At 39.7% G+C, this 16,317-nt stretch overlaps 1 protein-coding gene across 2 annotated transcripts in view; it reads left to right on the plus strand.

The window, feature by feature from the left end:
- The window catches only part of COPS4 (COP9 signalosome subunit 4), a 187,964-nt gene that overhangs the window by 170,642 nt on the left and 1,005 nt on the right, over positions 1-16,317 (plus strand). The gene's annotated exons all lie outside the window — the stretch shown is intronic.

Consider the following 16,317-nt stretch of genomic DNA (forward strand, 5'->3'; position numbering starts at 1 on the left):
ATGAAATTACTGAAAGACTTCAAGCAGGTCTCGGCTATATTACTAGCCAACATAAAAGGTGAAGCAGCAAACGTGGCGATCCGCCAGAGGTTAAAAGAGACAGATATAGCAGACCAACCAGCTGAAATTGCCAGAATCATAGAAAAATCCTATGAAGAACTAGGCAGAGATAGTCTAGGTGGAATACCGGTAAAACCGCAACTGACTACAAGTCCAGAAAAAATATTTTTTAATAATAATAATTCACCAAAAAAGAACTGGGATGGAAACAAACAATCCAATCCAAAAGAAAAGAAATTCCAGTCCAGAGGAAGGTCTCCTAGGCGAAGAGAGAAATCTCCAAACCCGAGACAAAGGTCACCTCAGAGTGAACCCTCTGGGAATAGATATAACCTTAGAAATAGGGATAATATTAAAAAACCTGATAGATATCAAGACATTGATACACGTCCCTCTCAATCTTTTCAGAATTCCTCGCAGAAATCGGAAAGAAGAGGACGATCAGAAGAGCACGCCAAGTCCAAAGACAAGGAACCTGCTCAACTGAAAAAGAAATCACAATTTCCAAAAAAGAAGGTAGCCAGTATCAAGGTAGTTAACAATGCCGAGAATACTGAGGACACAATTGAAAAACGGAGAGTGGGCTCAGACAATGCTAGACAGCGCAGCAGAGGTGAGCATAGCTCGCAAAGTCCTTATGAATCATCTGGAGACAGTGGACACGAATGAATACCTTCAAGTGGAAACTGCAGATACCAGAGTTAGCAAGCCCCACAAAATATACGAGATAACATTACGTATAGAGGGAGATAAGACTAGGAAAATAAGGGGACTATTTTGGGATAACCTATCCAAAGGCTATGACATCCTTCTAGCTGAAAAAGACTGGCCACCGGAGTTTGTCAGGGAGTGCCCTCATGGCGAAGAAGTAATTATGCCTGCCTTCTCGAATCAAATACCGATTCATAAAAAATACACACTTGCTAGAAAGTGGGCAGTGGCCTTAGCACCTGCTTTATACAAAAATCATGTAGGATGGGATGAGGACTCTCCTCCTCACAAAATCCAGCTAAAATCACAACCAACTGCACAAAGGCAGTACCCAATTAAGCAAGAAGCTAAAAAACAAGTAAATGAAATACTAGATCAGCTAGAATACCAGGGGGTGATTGAAACTTGCACCTCACAAATGAACAATCCTTTGTTTCCGGTCTCCAAACCAGACAATTCATACCGTCTAGTTTTGGATTACCGACACCTTAACACATGTTGCAAAACTTTTGCAGTGCAAAACTCACACAGTGCTGCACTAATGAATAACATAGTGCGCAAAAAATACAAAACAACCTTGGACATCTCCAATGGATTCTTTTGTCAAAACATAGCACCAGAGAGCAGATATTTAACTGCATTCTCAGTAAATGGCACTCAAAAACAATTCTGTCGGTTAGCCCAGGGGTACAAGAACAGCCCGGGGGTATTCTCAGCGAGAGTAACAGAATTACTACAACAATATGATGATGAAGCATTATCTTATGTCGATGACATTTACTTAACAGATGATGACTTGGAAACTCACTTGAAAAGAGTGAACACCATAATACTTGGTTTCGCTGCAGAGGGTTACAAATTCAACTTCAAAAAGTCCAGAATTGCCCATCTGACGGTCCTATTCTTAGGATATGAGTTATCAAGTGAAGGCAAAAGCCTGGCAGACAATTTCCTAGAGAAATGTGCCGTAATCCAAGCTCCTAAAACACTAAAAAACCTACAGTCAATTCTAGGCTTCCTAAATTTCGGAAGAACTTACATTGCTAATTACGCAGAAAGGGTCAAGCCCCTTTACGATCTAATTAAACCAGACTTTAAAAGATCCAGTTGGACTCAAACACACACAGAAATTTTGAGATCCTTACAAACAGACATGCTAATTAAAACAAAATTAGAAACCCGTGATAATACACGCAACCTTGTGATCCGAGTCATCCCAGGGAAATGCGGATACACATACCTGACCTCTAATGAGGGAGAAAAGGTACCAATTGCATTCAAATCACATTTGTACACAAAAGCTGAACAGAGATTCAGCAACAAAGGAAAAATGGTTCAAGCAGTTCAAACCGCAATAGCTAGAGAAAAAGACATAGCTGATGGTAGACATATCACAGTCAGAACAGCTGAATCAGCCTTCGAGGCGTTAACAACACCGTGTAATTTACCAACAACAACATTGGATCCAGATTGGTTGCAATGGGTAAATTCAATCACAACGGACAAAGTATACTACTTCTTTGATCCAGAACTAGAAGAATTAAAAAATCTAAAATATGAAAAAACGTATCCTCTGCCAATCGACATTCTGCCTCTAAGACATTACGCCTGTGTAATCTATACAGACGGACATGCTCAACCCTCCGTTTGGGGAGAACATGCATACAATCCCACATGTGAGATTACAAAAGAAGTGTGGCACGGAGGTAAACTAAGACCTCTATTAACAAAATCACACTCAGTAGAAACTAATTCAGAACTACAAACTGAAATATTAGCTTTGAAAATGGCGCTAGATAATGCGGATCGCGAATTCCCGACACTTATAGTGTCAGATTCATATTTCTGCGTCAAAGCATATAACAAGGATTTGCAGACATGGATTCAGAACGGTTACAAAGATGACACAGGTGCACCAATAAAGCAGAGACTTCTCTGGGAACAAGTAGCTCTTTTGAAGAAAGAACTACCAAAGACTCACGTGACTCACTCACTGAGTCATCAACGTGATGGCGTTCACGTTGTGGGGAATTCATTGGCTGAGACAGCCGCAGCGGCAGCCACTAAATCGGCTCCCGTAGATCGAAAAAAGCGTACATTAAAATACATTGACGGCGAAACATTGCTGGCGGTGAAAACGTCATCAAAAGGCGACTGCTCAGCGTTACCGATCAACTATCCACTCAATTATACATACATAATCGATGCAAACTCCGTCCCTTTTGCTCGAATCCCTGGAGTGGGGGATAGAGTGATTCCAAACATGGACAGGAGAAACTTGTTAATCGCAGACGCACACATGGGCGAGGGTCACAGACACCTTAAATTAAAAGATTCTCTGGAAGAATTACAATCACGGTACTGGTGGCCAGGCATGAGCCTGCACTACACCATGTTTGTAAAAAACTGCCCAAACTGTAACAGAGATCGCAGTGGGGAGAGAAGCAGTTTAATACCTCGTCGTATCAAGGCAGATAATATTACCAGCAAAAAGAATGGCTTGCGATTAACATACACAGGCTAGTTCCACTTATAATGTAGATCCACAGCACTCGGCTGACGTCCGGACTGTTATACAAGATTTGCGAGTCTAAATGGCATATACGCTAAGAGCATGCTACGTTCGACCAATTTTTCTTTTTCTCAGGCAATCCAGCCTGGGGGGGGAAGGAATGGCCAAATGAGCACAGCCCAGCGGGAATCTTCTCACTTCCTTCCTGAGGGTATGGGATGGTGTAAAGAAAAAACCAAGACGGAAAGCAATCTATAATAGAAAGGATATTAGGTTCGGGAGCTGGGTGGGTCAAACATCTAATAAGTGTCCAACGTAGTCTAAATAACTTGCCAAGAAATTCTCTGAAGGGATTCAGTCCGTACGAATTATTATTCGGAACTAGGATGTTGATCTCTGACCTCGACAGTCAGACTTCAGTGGTAACAGAAAAAACCTTTGATGTCAAAGACCGTTTGGCTATTTTGCAGGACTTAAACAAAACAAGAAAAGACCTGAGCAACATACAGTTGAAACAACAGCCAACAACCACTGAAGATTCACCACCTGTCCCAGCAAGACCTGTCTGGATTCCAAAAGTCGGGGATCTAGTCAGGGAAAAGATCGCGGTAAAGAAGGAATTTGGGCCTTCTTACAGAAAAGCAGTTCCTGTCTTGTCTGTCAACGGGACAAGATCAGTTGTACTACCGCCACTTGCTGGAAAAAAGGAGAACCGAGTTGTATCCATCGACCTGGTAAAACCACAACATGTGGCCGATAACAAACAGTAGGCCAAGTGGACTCCCAATAAGTAGCAGAACACCAAGGTTTGCTACCAGTACAGAGGTCCTAACAAAGAGGCTCATCACATTCGAAACGCCTACAGAAGAACAACAAGGACTATGCAACAATGCAATAGAACTTAGACCTCTGAAAACCCAAATAAAGACATTTAGTAGAGACACACCAATCTATACAGAAGTACCAAGTGAAAATGCAAGAAACAAAAATCCTGAACCAATTGGAACAATTGACAGAACTGCATCCGGTTACTTCATCAACTTCGATGATTCCTCTGAAGGCTTCAGCGAACAAAAGACACAGCCATCATCAAAATCCTTTAAAGACAAAGCAAAGGAGCTTTTGAAACAACTAAAAGAAACATATCTGATTTCTCCATGGATTGAATTTTGGGTGGGTTTTGGTGCATTTATCCTCATACTTTGGCTCATCATGGTATTTACCTTGGGACGCTTCATTGAGGGAAAATATGCTAAAATGGACACAGCAAGTCAGAATATCAACTTGGTCCTCAAACCACACACATCTTCACACGTCGAGAAACGAGAACTTTCTTCAGAACTTTCTTCAGCCAACTTCACAGCAATTCCAATACCTGGTGGGGTAGCCTGGGACAACACTGACTATGAAATTTATGGTCCGGTCGAGATCCTGAAATATCCACACCAAATCAAGATCTCTTTGAGTGACTTTGCAAAACCAAACTCATTTGCTGATGATTGGGACTTTGAAAGTATTAACAATATGATGTCTGACTTAGTAATGTCTGCTAAATTTACAAAACATGATTATTTGCAGGGTTCTACAAATTATGATAGTATGTATTGCTATAACCACTATGGTAACCATTTCTTGCATAAATCTGCACAACCTAGAAATGTTTTAAGTTATAATCAATGGGAACATTGTGCTACACCTCCAAAAGGGAGCTCTAGAACCGTATATGACAAATATTCATATTTTTCAGGTTTTAACATAACTAATGCTGAAACATTTTATTACAAATTGTCAAACAAGACAGGGATGAAAACCATGATAACCAACACAAAATTGATATATTCAGATTCTTTCTTTGAAAAAATGAATACTTTTGGATTTGATTATTGGGACAAACATGTTGATTTGAAAAGTGTTTGGGGTACAAAAGAATGGCAAGTACAGGGTTTAGAAGCTTTGTTTAGAGCCTGCATGATCCCAGAACAAATGATATTTTTAAATGACACCGTCCAACAAACCACCTGTCTTGGCCTAGCAAAAATCAAAGATTTAAATAACCTGTCTATTCCAAAGCCAACAATGTTTAGCAATAACTCTGATACAGATGAAGAAATAGACATAAACCATATACTTAACCAAAACAGAACACATCCTGATTGGAAACAATGGTTGATCTGGCCCACAGATACAAATAACTGTCAAGATAGATTCCTGAATAAAACACAGGGTTTCAAAATGAACAGGCCAGACCCTAGATATCCTCAAAGACATCACCCAGGGATAATAACAACCTACAGTGTGGGCAAATTATGCCTCCAATGGCTACAGTATTCCACACTGCCTGAAATTAAGCAACACCTAACTTTACTTACTGAAGGTGCTGACTTGCGTGATTTCATACTGGGACCACGCAAACAGCGTCATAAGCGTTTCATAGCAGCCTCTGTATATGCAGCATACAATGAGGCCTGGAAGGTTACTCAAATTGAGACAGCATAAAGAATACGGGAAATTGACCGTATTAATTTGGAAAAATCACTTTCTGTAGTGGACAATGGGTTAATGACTCTGTCCTCCAGAATTTTTTCATTGGACAGCATTGTGTCTTCAGCAATCGATATATTATCGCAAGACTTACTATTATTACAACATGGTCAGTCACAATTGCGTTCTATTGTACAGCTTGGTTGGACGTTACAAAATCTGCGTTCAGGCTATGTGCCTTGGCGTTTAATCAACACAACGTCACTATTCCAAATCTTTAACCTTACTGATAGACAAATCGGTATGGCGCAGAAGGGTGCTGATTATACAATCTTGAGCATTGAAAAACTAGAAAGATTACCAATGACAATGTCAGAACGACCTGTCAGTGAATGGATAATACACGGAATCATAAATATTCCAATCTCAACCTTCAGGTTTCAATACTGCCAAAAATATATACAGGCTGGCATGTACGAGAAATTGGGAAAAGGGTACCTTAAAACAACTTGGAACCTGCCCTATTCACATGCATGTGTCAGTAACAAAGGACAGAAAGTGTTTCTTAGTGGCAACAATTGTGCTATGTCACTGAGCGGCACGCTTCTGTGTAACGGTATTAGTTTGCACGGAGCCTGTGAAGGGAATTCATACAACCTTTCATGTCACCAGCAAGGCGCACCTGCAACTGAAATAGAACCATTCTTTCAAAGACTCTATAATGGGAGTTACATTCTTATTGTAGACCGCAGATGCTGTAGTCTTATGCCCGGGACTCCTTATCTCGTCACTACGACGGCGAAGGTCAAGTGCTGTGGACGTTCTTTGTTCCCCAGCTCCTTTCCAGACAGGGAGGCAAGGGCATGGCCCGGTCTGAAAATTACTTCTATTCGAATAGACACTTTAAGCAGAATGAAAACAGTGCTTCTTCAGACGCCTACAAGGCTCACGTCATCTAAAGAAACGTATGATCTACAAGTCGCAAGGACGACTGCAGAGATACATACATTATTATCAACCAATTCCCCCGTACATTTCGCGGAAATCCTGAGCGAAATCTTAAATATTTCTGATACCACAGGGGTCTCAAAGGTATTTAAGACAGTATTTTCGATGGCATTAACACCATTCAAAGCCATACTGGGTATTTTTCCAGACTTCGTCCATTCGATTTTTGGCGGACTTCCCCTGATCCTAGGACTAATTGCAGGAATCCTATTCCTGGTCCTTATTTTTCGTTATGGCAACCCATGTCACAGAACAAAATCTCACGACAATGGAAGATACGATCCTAGCCATTGGATACCGGGACCGGATATCAAAAATCCTGGGACTCTCCCGGCTTAGAGACCTAAACATGACTTGGTTTCTATCATTTCGACCAATGTGGCAAAGGTGTGTTTTACCTGTACTAAGGTGTCTGCTATGCGGAGAAGAATGCGTGTTAGACACCTGTCTGACGCTACAATCGGATGCGCCAGTGGATGCAGATACACTGTTGGTTCCTACCAAGGTTCACGCACTGTGCTGCCCTCAAAGGCTGCCAATTCTGATGACGGCATTCCTGGAATCTTCACCACTGCGATTGAAGAGTAGTGAAGTTCAAGATGAAAGCAGCATCGAACAGGTACGACCTTCTGTCAGCAATGCAAATCAGAATGTCAATGGAGACAATCATGCGCACGAATGCATGGTTACCCCTATTTCCGACTTAGTGGAACTTTCCCATGAAGCTGTTGACAGTTTTTTCGAAAGCCTGAATGATATGATGTTCTCTCCGGAACAGAAATAGAGACTTTTGAGTAAACTCGCACGCGGCGTTCCCTGAATTCGGCCTTCAACTTTAATAATAAAGTCACATGAACAATTACAATCCAGTTCACGTCAGCAACTTTTTTCAGCAAGCCCCTAAAATATTTTTCTATATATTTTTTCCCGGGACACTGATCTTCTGCTTAAAGTAAGAAACTATTCCTAGAGAACTAAGATTTCTATTTTTTTAGATTCTTTATAGACTTTATATAGACTTTAGCTGCCCACTGGTATGTTCACAATATATTTTATGTGATGAAATGGTTTCGACTTTTTTTCTGTATAGCCATATTAAGAGCCATTTCATGTGTATTTCTCATATACCAACAAACAATAATGCATAACAATGCGTGTTTACTTTTGCATTTAATTCATAGCTTAAGTGCATACAATATATATGACTGCAATTTTTCAGTATATTTGAAAATTTCGAAATGCATTTATGTATTTTGGGGTGGTAAGGTATACACTATACTCTATAGTATGTTGTACTATGTTATACTATGCATAGATTAGTAGATATGACCATAGTTAGCGTGGAGTGGGTGTCGTGTATTTCTATAGGTTCTGAATCGATCCCCCTATTCCTGACCCTATTCTGGTTAAACTACCTAGCTAGTTAACTAACAGTCAGCCCATGAGGCAAGAAATTCCCCATGATGCAGATACCGTTATCTGACGCAGTCACACTACGGCACAGGAACGTGTTATCTGATTAGGTCATAACGCTTGAGATCTAATTAGACAAGCGATATTCCTCCAGCCCCTGATAAGGCATACGACGTTCTCATAACAAATCAAACCTATGACAACCTGGATAATCCGTGCGGCCATTGTTTTGATTTCACAGAGAACTTTAGTAAAGAATGTGCTAACGAGCAAGTCGTATGACATCTTTATTGACGTACCTATGTCCATCCTTACGTCAATCCCGGCACCTTTAAGGTATAAATATTGCCGATCTTGCCCTATGCAAAACACACGCGTGGTGACAAGACGGAGCAGCCATACTTGCCGAAGCCGAGAGCAGAAGCAGACCCCGCTGGCAGCAGCCCCGCCTTCCTGACGCGCTGAGAGACGCGCTGCTATCTCAAGCCGAGAGACCCAGCACCGGCGCTTCCGGGTAGCCCTCGCAGGCAGCCTGGAATATCGAGAGCAGAGAAAGAGATACCATTCCTCATTCATCCTAAATTCCAGGTACAGAACTGAATAACCCCTCCTAGAGAATTCTTTAGTTATTCACTTGGCAAAAACAAACTTAACTTAAACTGTAACTTTCTATTCCCGCCCACGCATTAGACTTAGGTCAGGTACACGGGGTAGGCGTATTTAGAAACACCAGTTGAGCACGTTTAGTCAAATGTATATGTGTATGTAAATATATTTTAATCATTTTAAACATCATATGGCTCAGAAACCATATCAATGTTTTTACAGTATTATTTTATACTATTGCTTCTAATGTATGCACTTTACTTAACTATAAGTATCGCAATAATATCGATCCATTTCTCTTGTACGAGAAAAGAGACTGATCAATAAATAACATCTTTTTATTGAACACGCCCGTCTCTTCCTTTTCTCTACATTCTGATGAGACTAAGAATGCACGTACTGACTGAGTAAAATAATTGCCTTGTGCGGTAAACACACATTACAACGCATTTTTTACAACGCACTACCATTACAACGGGACTTTTACAACGCAAATACTATTACAACGCATGTATTTACAACGCAGTTTTTTACAACGCAGGTACTTTTACAACGCATACCATTACAACGTAAGTATAAGTAAGTATATAATTATATTTAAAATGTTATATGTTAGTTTTTTTTAAAGGGGTATTTTTAGGGTTCAGGGTCAGTTTTGTGTTTTTGGGTAAAGGGGTATTTTTAGGGTTCATGGTCAGTTTTCAGTTTTTGGGTAAAGGGGTATTTTTAGGGTTCAGGGTCAGTTTTCAGTTTTTGGGTAAAGGGGTATTTTTAGGGTTCAGGGTCAGTTTTCAGTTTTTGGGTAAAGGGGTATTTTTAGGGTTTAGGGTCAGTTTTCAGTTTTTGGGTAAAGGGGTATTTTTAGGGTTCAGGGTCAGTTTTCAGTTTTTGGGTAAAGGGGTATTTTTAGGGTTCAGGGTCAGTTTTCAGTTTTTGGGTAAAGGGGTATTTTTAGGGTTCAGGGTCAGTTTTCAGTTTTTGGGTAAAGGGGTATTTTTAGGGTTTAGGGTCAGTTTTCAGTTTTTGGGTAAAGGGGTATTTTTAGGGTTTAGGGTCAGTTTTCAGTTTTTGGGTAAAGGGGTATTTTTAGGGTATAGGGTCAGTTTTCAGTTTTTGGGTAAAGGGGTATTTTTAGGGTTCAGGGTCAGTTTTCAGTTTTTGGGTAAAGGGGTATTTTTAGGGTTTAGGGTCAGTTTTCAGTTTTTGGGTAAAGGGGTATTTTTAGGGTTCAGGGTCAGTTTTCAGTTTTTGGGTAAAGGGGTATTTTTAGGGTTTAGGGACAGTTTTGGGAATTTTAGATAAAGGGGTACAAGAAAAAATAAAATAAAATTAAATATAAATTAAATTAATAAAATTAAATTAATTTAAATTAAATTAAATTAAATACAATTACATTAAATAAAAATAATTTTAAGTAATATACAATTAAAATAATTATATATACTTACCAATACTTACGTTGTAATGGTATGCGTTGTAAAGGTACCTGCGTTGTAAAAAACTGCGTTGTAAATACATGCGTTGTAATAGTATTTGCGTTGTAAAAGTCCCGTTGTAATGGTAGGCGTTGTAAAAGTATGCGTTTTAACATCATATATCCCCTTGTGCTCACACGACTCTTGAGATTGACTCTTGATTAGGGGAGAGCAAAGTTGTCATGTTCTATGGTTGTCAGAAACTAAATCCCTTCTTGTCTAATCAGGGGAGTTAATCCTTCCTTGAACATTCGAGAAAGTTTCTAGCGAACTCTGAGCTTAGCTGGCAAACCCAAAAATTAAGTCTAGTATCGACAGTAGTAGACCTAGTTAACGTCTGGCCTAGGCCTTTACTGCTGTAGGTACTATTCCAATGCGCAGAGCCTATTGGGAAAATAGGAACTACACTACATTGCAACAGAAGGCAGTTTTCCTTTTTAACTAGCACGCGTCATCTCCAGAAGAACACCTGCTTTTAATTGCAAGGGGTATAATCAGATTCAAATATCCAGTGTAAGAGGTTTGTAAAAGGAATGCTCGGGATGTGAAACTTGGCGATCATGTCCCTCCCTCAAGAATGGATTGTGTGTACCTTGTAGTCCCGTAGCTCTTCTTGTATTTAAATCATATTTGCATTTATTTAGTACTTATTTCTCCTGATGAGGCGATGAAGCACTTTGCTTTGTTGCAAGCTACTCCGGAACCCAAGGATTGTGGTTAATCCCATGGTTATTGGTTATTATTGGCATTATCAGTTATTGGGATTAGTCTGGGGCTCCCAGGAAATTGTTGTATTCATTACCTCCAGTTTCTTTGTGGTAGATTGACTTAATAGGATTTAGATGTATGTGATCATTAGTGAGTTCATGCACATGGCTGGTGGGATGAGTAGATGGGCTTGAGGAGGTTTTGTTATTGTAGGGAATTGTTATATAGAAGAACAATTTGAATAGGGAGATGAAGAATAACCAGTTTGCAGCAATTAAATAGATTAAAACAGACCAGCATGAACAGAGTAGGTTTTACTTAAGATAGTAAAGCATGCAGAGGAAGGAGGGTCATTTGATAGAAATGGAGAACGACCAATCCATTTTTAATTCAAGGTCAATGTTTCATGCTGAGTGCTAGGGAAAACGGAGGTAGGAGGCTTTTGAGATTGTATGCACTCTGAGGATATAGAACCTGTATAAAGAAGGGTTGATGGTTATAATGTGAGATGCGTTGTCACATCTTTGGTGTATTGGTTAGCCGGCTATGGTGTTGAACAGTTTGGCCTTGTCCTTGATGGGTTACATTAATAGTGAAGATTAGTCACGTTATTTTTGACTTTGTACTAGCCTTTCTCTAATGTGTTATGTGGTATGTCTGGATAGCTACTCCTTTGTGTTTGACAGGTAAGATTTGGATGAATCGGCCATCTTGGTCATTTGTAGCGATCATTATGTCATGTATTTGTTTAAAACGGGTGCTTGGGTGGCATGTTTGTAGGGGGTCGGGTTGATTTGGGTTTTCTTGATACTAGTATGTGTATGTTTGTAAAAGGGTTCTGCTTACGTGTTTCTCTCCATCTTGCAGGGGTTCTTCAGGGGTATCTGTCTGTAACTGGAGAGTCTAGAATTTGTGAATGAGATGTAGATTCTTTGATGGATCACCTTGGTAAAATCCAGTTCTTAACAAGCATATGTTGAATAGTACAGCAGAGATAGTAGATCCTTAGGTGGGCCTTCTTTTTTCATTGTGTGTGTACATTGTTTAAAAGGGAGAGCCCTTCATTAAGATAGGAGAAATAATAAAGAATTAATACTGTCACTCTGTTTCCATCAAGCCAAGTCAGGGACATGAGTCTGAGATTTCAGGTTGTTAGTGAACTGGGAAAAAGAGCCAACATTTCCCAATAGAAATAAAGCCTCTTGGCTGTTTATGTCAGTTGTGGTTTTTAGGTCGCCTCATATTGCAATTACAGTAGATTATGTTCCGCTTCCTGTCAGTAATCCTTTTAGGGAGTTTGAGAGTAAATGGTCAGATGCTCTCCTTGATTGTATATTCGATTTGCAATTGCCTGTAAAAGTCACACTTATGTCTCAAGTAATCTTGCTGTAGTCTCGTGTTTCATTGGTACCACCAATAAAGAATATGGGCACAACTACGATGAGAAAATGTTGCTGTGCATTAATAAAGATTTTGGTGGGGAGGTTTGACCTGGTTTTTGAGGAGGATACAGCTCTAGAGTGTTTGTGATTCGACATATTTATTCTTTTGGATTCTACTGTTCTTCTCCAAAAAGCTCCCTAATTTTACCTTCAAACACTTAGTGATCCTTGAGATTTGCAGAACTAAAGTTGAAATTTATGCCGGACTCAATCACATTCCAAATCAAATCCCAGCCTCATCTCTTTTGGTTTAGCAGTTCATTTTACATGGAGTTCAGAATGTATTCAGTATATAATTACAGGCTTAATAATATCAAAACCGTGTTAGTGCGGAAATTACTTAGAAGCTACATGATCGAAGTAGACCAATGGTCCATAACGAAATAACACTTCCTCTGTTGCTGTGCTGCTTTAACCTTCAGTCCAGTCTAGGCCTTTGCCAACATATAGGCTTGTCCATTGCTCTTTAAAAATAACACTTGCCTGCATTTGGACATCCTGGAATAAAGTAGATCGAAGTTTCTGTGCTGGTTAAGCAATTCAAATAGGCTGTTTCTTCAAAACAGTTAAACCTATTTTTAGCTCAAGAGTAAATATAATGTGGAAAAGAAGTATATACTACAACAGTAGTGTTTGAGGTAATCATCCACTGTTCACCCTCTATAGATTGTTTCTGTTACTTGTGGACTATTCACATTGTCTCAACTGTATATAGGTATACCAGAATATTGATTTTCATATCAAAGTAAACTGATGAAAGACCAAGGTTTACTTCCTCCACATTACATGATTTGTTGTATTCAGTTGCTGTAGGGCAGCTGAAGGTGCGGTTTTCAGTAATCGAGTGATGTATTGGATTTGACAGAAAACAATTGTTTGGGTGAGAAGAGCACCACCTGTAACTCTGAACAGGAATTTTCTGGGCCAAGAATCTTCAATGTTCAAAAGACTGTTTCCCGGGAACGCATGTTCCAAATCCTGTTATTGAATTTCCAGATTTAGTCCCACTATCTCCAGGGGTACCTAGTTGCCTTGTGATGTTCATGTCTTGCCTGAAATCCTCTAATGGTAAGTTAGGATGAAATTGTTCAACAACGGTGGTCACTGTACCTCAGCACAGATCTTGATCACTGCTTCAAATTTTGTTTGGTATTTTGGAATATTTTACATTAAAAGGGACTCTAATTATTGTCCTATATGCATCATTTTTTGTGGGCAAGACTGAAAATATATGCAATTCTGTCTGTACCTTCAGGGACCGGTGTTTTAGAAGAATTGAAAATGATGCCCATAATTCAATGACTATTTGTATATGCTGCACTGTTCCCCTCTGATGTACAAATCTGTAATTTTACTTTTGGTCCTATGATCTCAGTTTAGGTTATATTCTCTTATTCTGTTCTCACCATTTCTGTTTGTGTCCCAGGCAAATTTTGTATTCTGATAAACTGAATGTTCATACAGTTGTTAAATCACTAATTATATTTATAATAAGAAAAATTCTTTATATTATAAAGAGGCAAGGGGCCAAGCTGGATGGCCCTTGACACAAGTGTTTAGACCCCTTTCAAGCCAGATCAGAGGCTCTAGAGAAATCAGTAAGATAACAATGGGGATGGACCTTGCAGAAAGCATAGAGTGAAATTCTATTTTCTTTGAAAGACTCCGACACAGATCTTTAAATATTCCTTATATGACCAACAAACTGGGGCCCTGTCAGGCTTTAGGATAAATTAAATGAAACAAAAATGATCCCAACTACAGAGAATGATCCCTGGGGCAAAGAATTGAGAAATATTTGGATAAGGGCAACCAAATCCCTCGGATGACACCTGAAAACATGGAAAATATTGGACCAGGTGAATGCTGCAAAGATGTCACTAATCATTGTGAACGTCCTACATGCCACTTTTGCTGCATGAAGCAGGCTTCAAGAAGATGTAAATGTTGCTCACTTTATTCCTTCTATTCAGCCAGTGGAACAAAGTTTTTCATTTTGATAAGTAGAATGAATTGGCCATTGCAAAACAATTAAAGAGGGCACAAGCGATCATAAAATTAACTACCAAGCTACTCACTCAGCATGACCAACAAGGCCGCAAACGACTTTTGGTGAAACTCCAGTGTGGCCGGAGAATGAAACGTTTGTTGTTGGAACTCTATTGGATGCATCATATGTTGCCTTTGCAAACTTTCATAATCCATAACAAGGAGCTAAAGAGGGAACACACACCAAGGGTGGTCTTCAACTTGAAATGTCAAATAAAACACAAAGGCCCTTGGTGTGACACACACTACTGAATGCACTGTCTACAATACAGGGTCCCCTATGCTGTATTTAGAGACTAGACTAGTTCTAGTTTTAATGTAGGAATACCCCTGTGTGTGTTATATTTAAAAGAAAGGAACAGGTCTGATCGCCAAAAGGAAGAAAGATTAAGTAAAAAGAAATAGGAAGCGCCTCACATAAGCAACCACCAATGAGCCATTGGCAGGGTCTCACCAATTTGCTCACTTTATCATCATCATGCAGCTTTCCTGTTCATGGGAAGGAACCAACATTTGAATGAGTTCAGAAGAATGTTGTGTGTGTACTAACTAAACTATCTAATTGTGTTTATGTATGGCACACATCTCACCACCTTCTTTGGGTGCTCTTAGAGGTAGCCGGCTAATCTTCCTCACACGAAAAAAGAGCCAAACTGTACTGGTTAATATGATCTAAACATGTTATGCCATTTTTAATCATAAGTGTGGGCATTAATAATTAAAGACCGTTTCCTATGACCTTTTGCAACTCATTTTTTTTTTCTTGTGATGAGCACAACCCGCCCCCCCACCCTCCCCCCCCCAGGCTCTTTTTAGCCCCTGGGACCACCACCTCCCCAGGGCTTTTTTATAAAAATGGAAGCCACTACCACATCCTGTCAGATCACCAAATACCCACTCACCCACCCACCCATAGTCACTTACACAGCCAGTGACTCACCCATACAGTCATCCACACAGCAACTCAGACATCCATACAGCCATTCAGACACCGACTCTCACAGCCACTCACCCAGCCATACAGTCTCTCACGCAGTCACTGATTCACAACTACAGCCTCTCACTCAGCCACTCACTCACCCATACAGCTACTCTCACACATTTACCCGTACAGCTACTCACGCACCCACTTATTCACTCATACAGCTACTCACACACCCAGTCTCACACTGTCATACAGCCACTTAAATAAAATATGTTAGAAATAGTACAGATCACCCATTTGTTGAGGATGGAAAATGTAAGACAAAGTGATCGACGCACCAGAAAGAGCATATGTACTCGTGTATGTTTTATGTATATCCTATCTATGTAAAAAAAAATACAATACATTTTTTTTTTTTAAATAGTACACAAAATATGCACATTTTGTAGTACCTTAGTATATATGTTTAACACTCATAAATATTTAGAAAACACAATTGCTGGATGATGTAATCAGTTATGTCATTTGAGCTATCATCAGTAATGTCATTGACAATATTATGAGTGATGTAATATGTGAGGTCATAAGCAGTGCATTTGGGGGGCATAAGTTATAGTTCAGCTAACTATAACTGGAAAACTTCACTGGTTTTGTACAAGTGAAATTTGAGGCGAACTATAACGTTCCTGTAGCCTTTGTTTTTTTCCCCAATGAATTACATATATATATATATATTCGGCTCCCATGATCCACCAGGTTGCCACCTGTATAGATACGCGGCCCTCACGGGGATGGTTTTTCCAAAGTTTTTATTAAAAAACCTTTAGCACATCAAAAGACGCGTTTCGGCGTTTAGCCTTTGTCAAAGGCTAAACGCCGAAACGCGTCTTTTGATGTGCTAAAGGTTTTTTAATAAAAACTTTGGAA

This window comes from Lissotriton helveticus, chromosome 2_1 (assembly GCF_964261635.1).
Source record: "Lissotriton helveticus chromosome 2_1, aLisHel1.1, whole genome shotgun sequence".
Taxonomy (NCBI): Eukaryota; Metazoa; Chordata; class Amphibia; order Caudata; family Salamandridae; genus Lissotriton; species Lissotriton helveticus.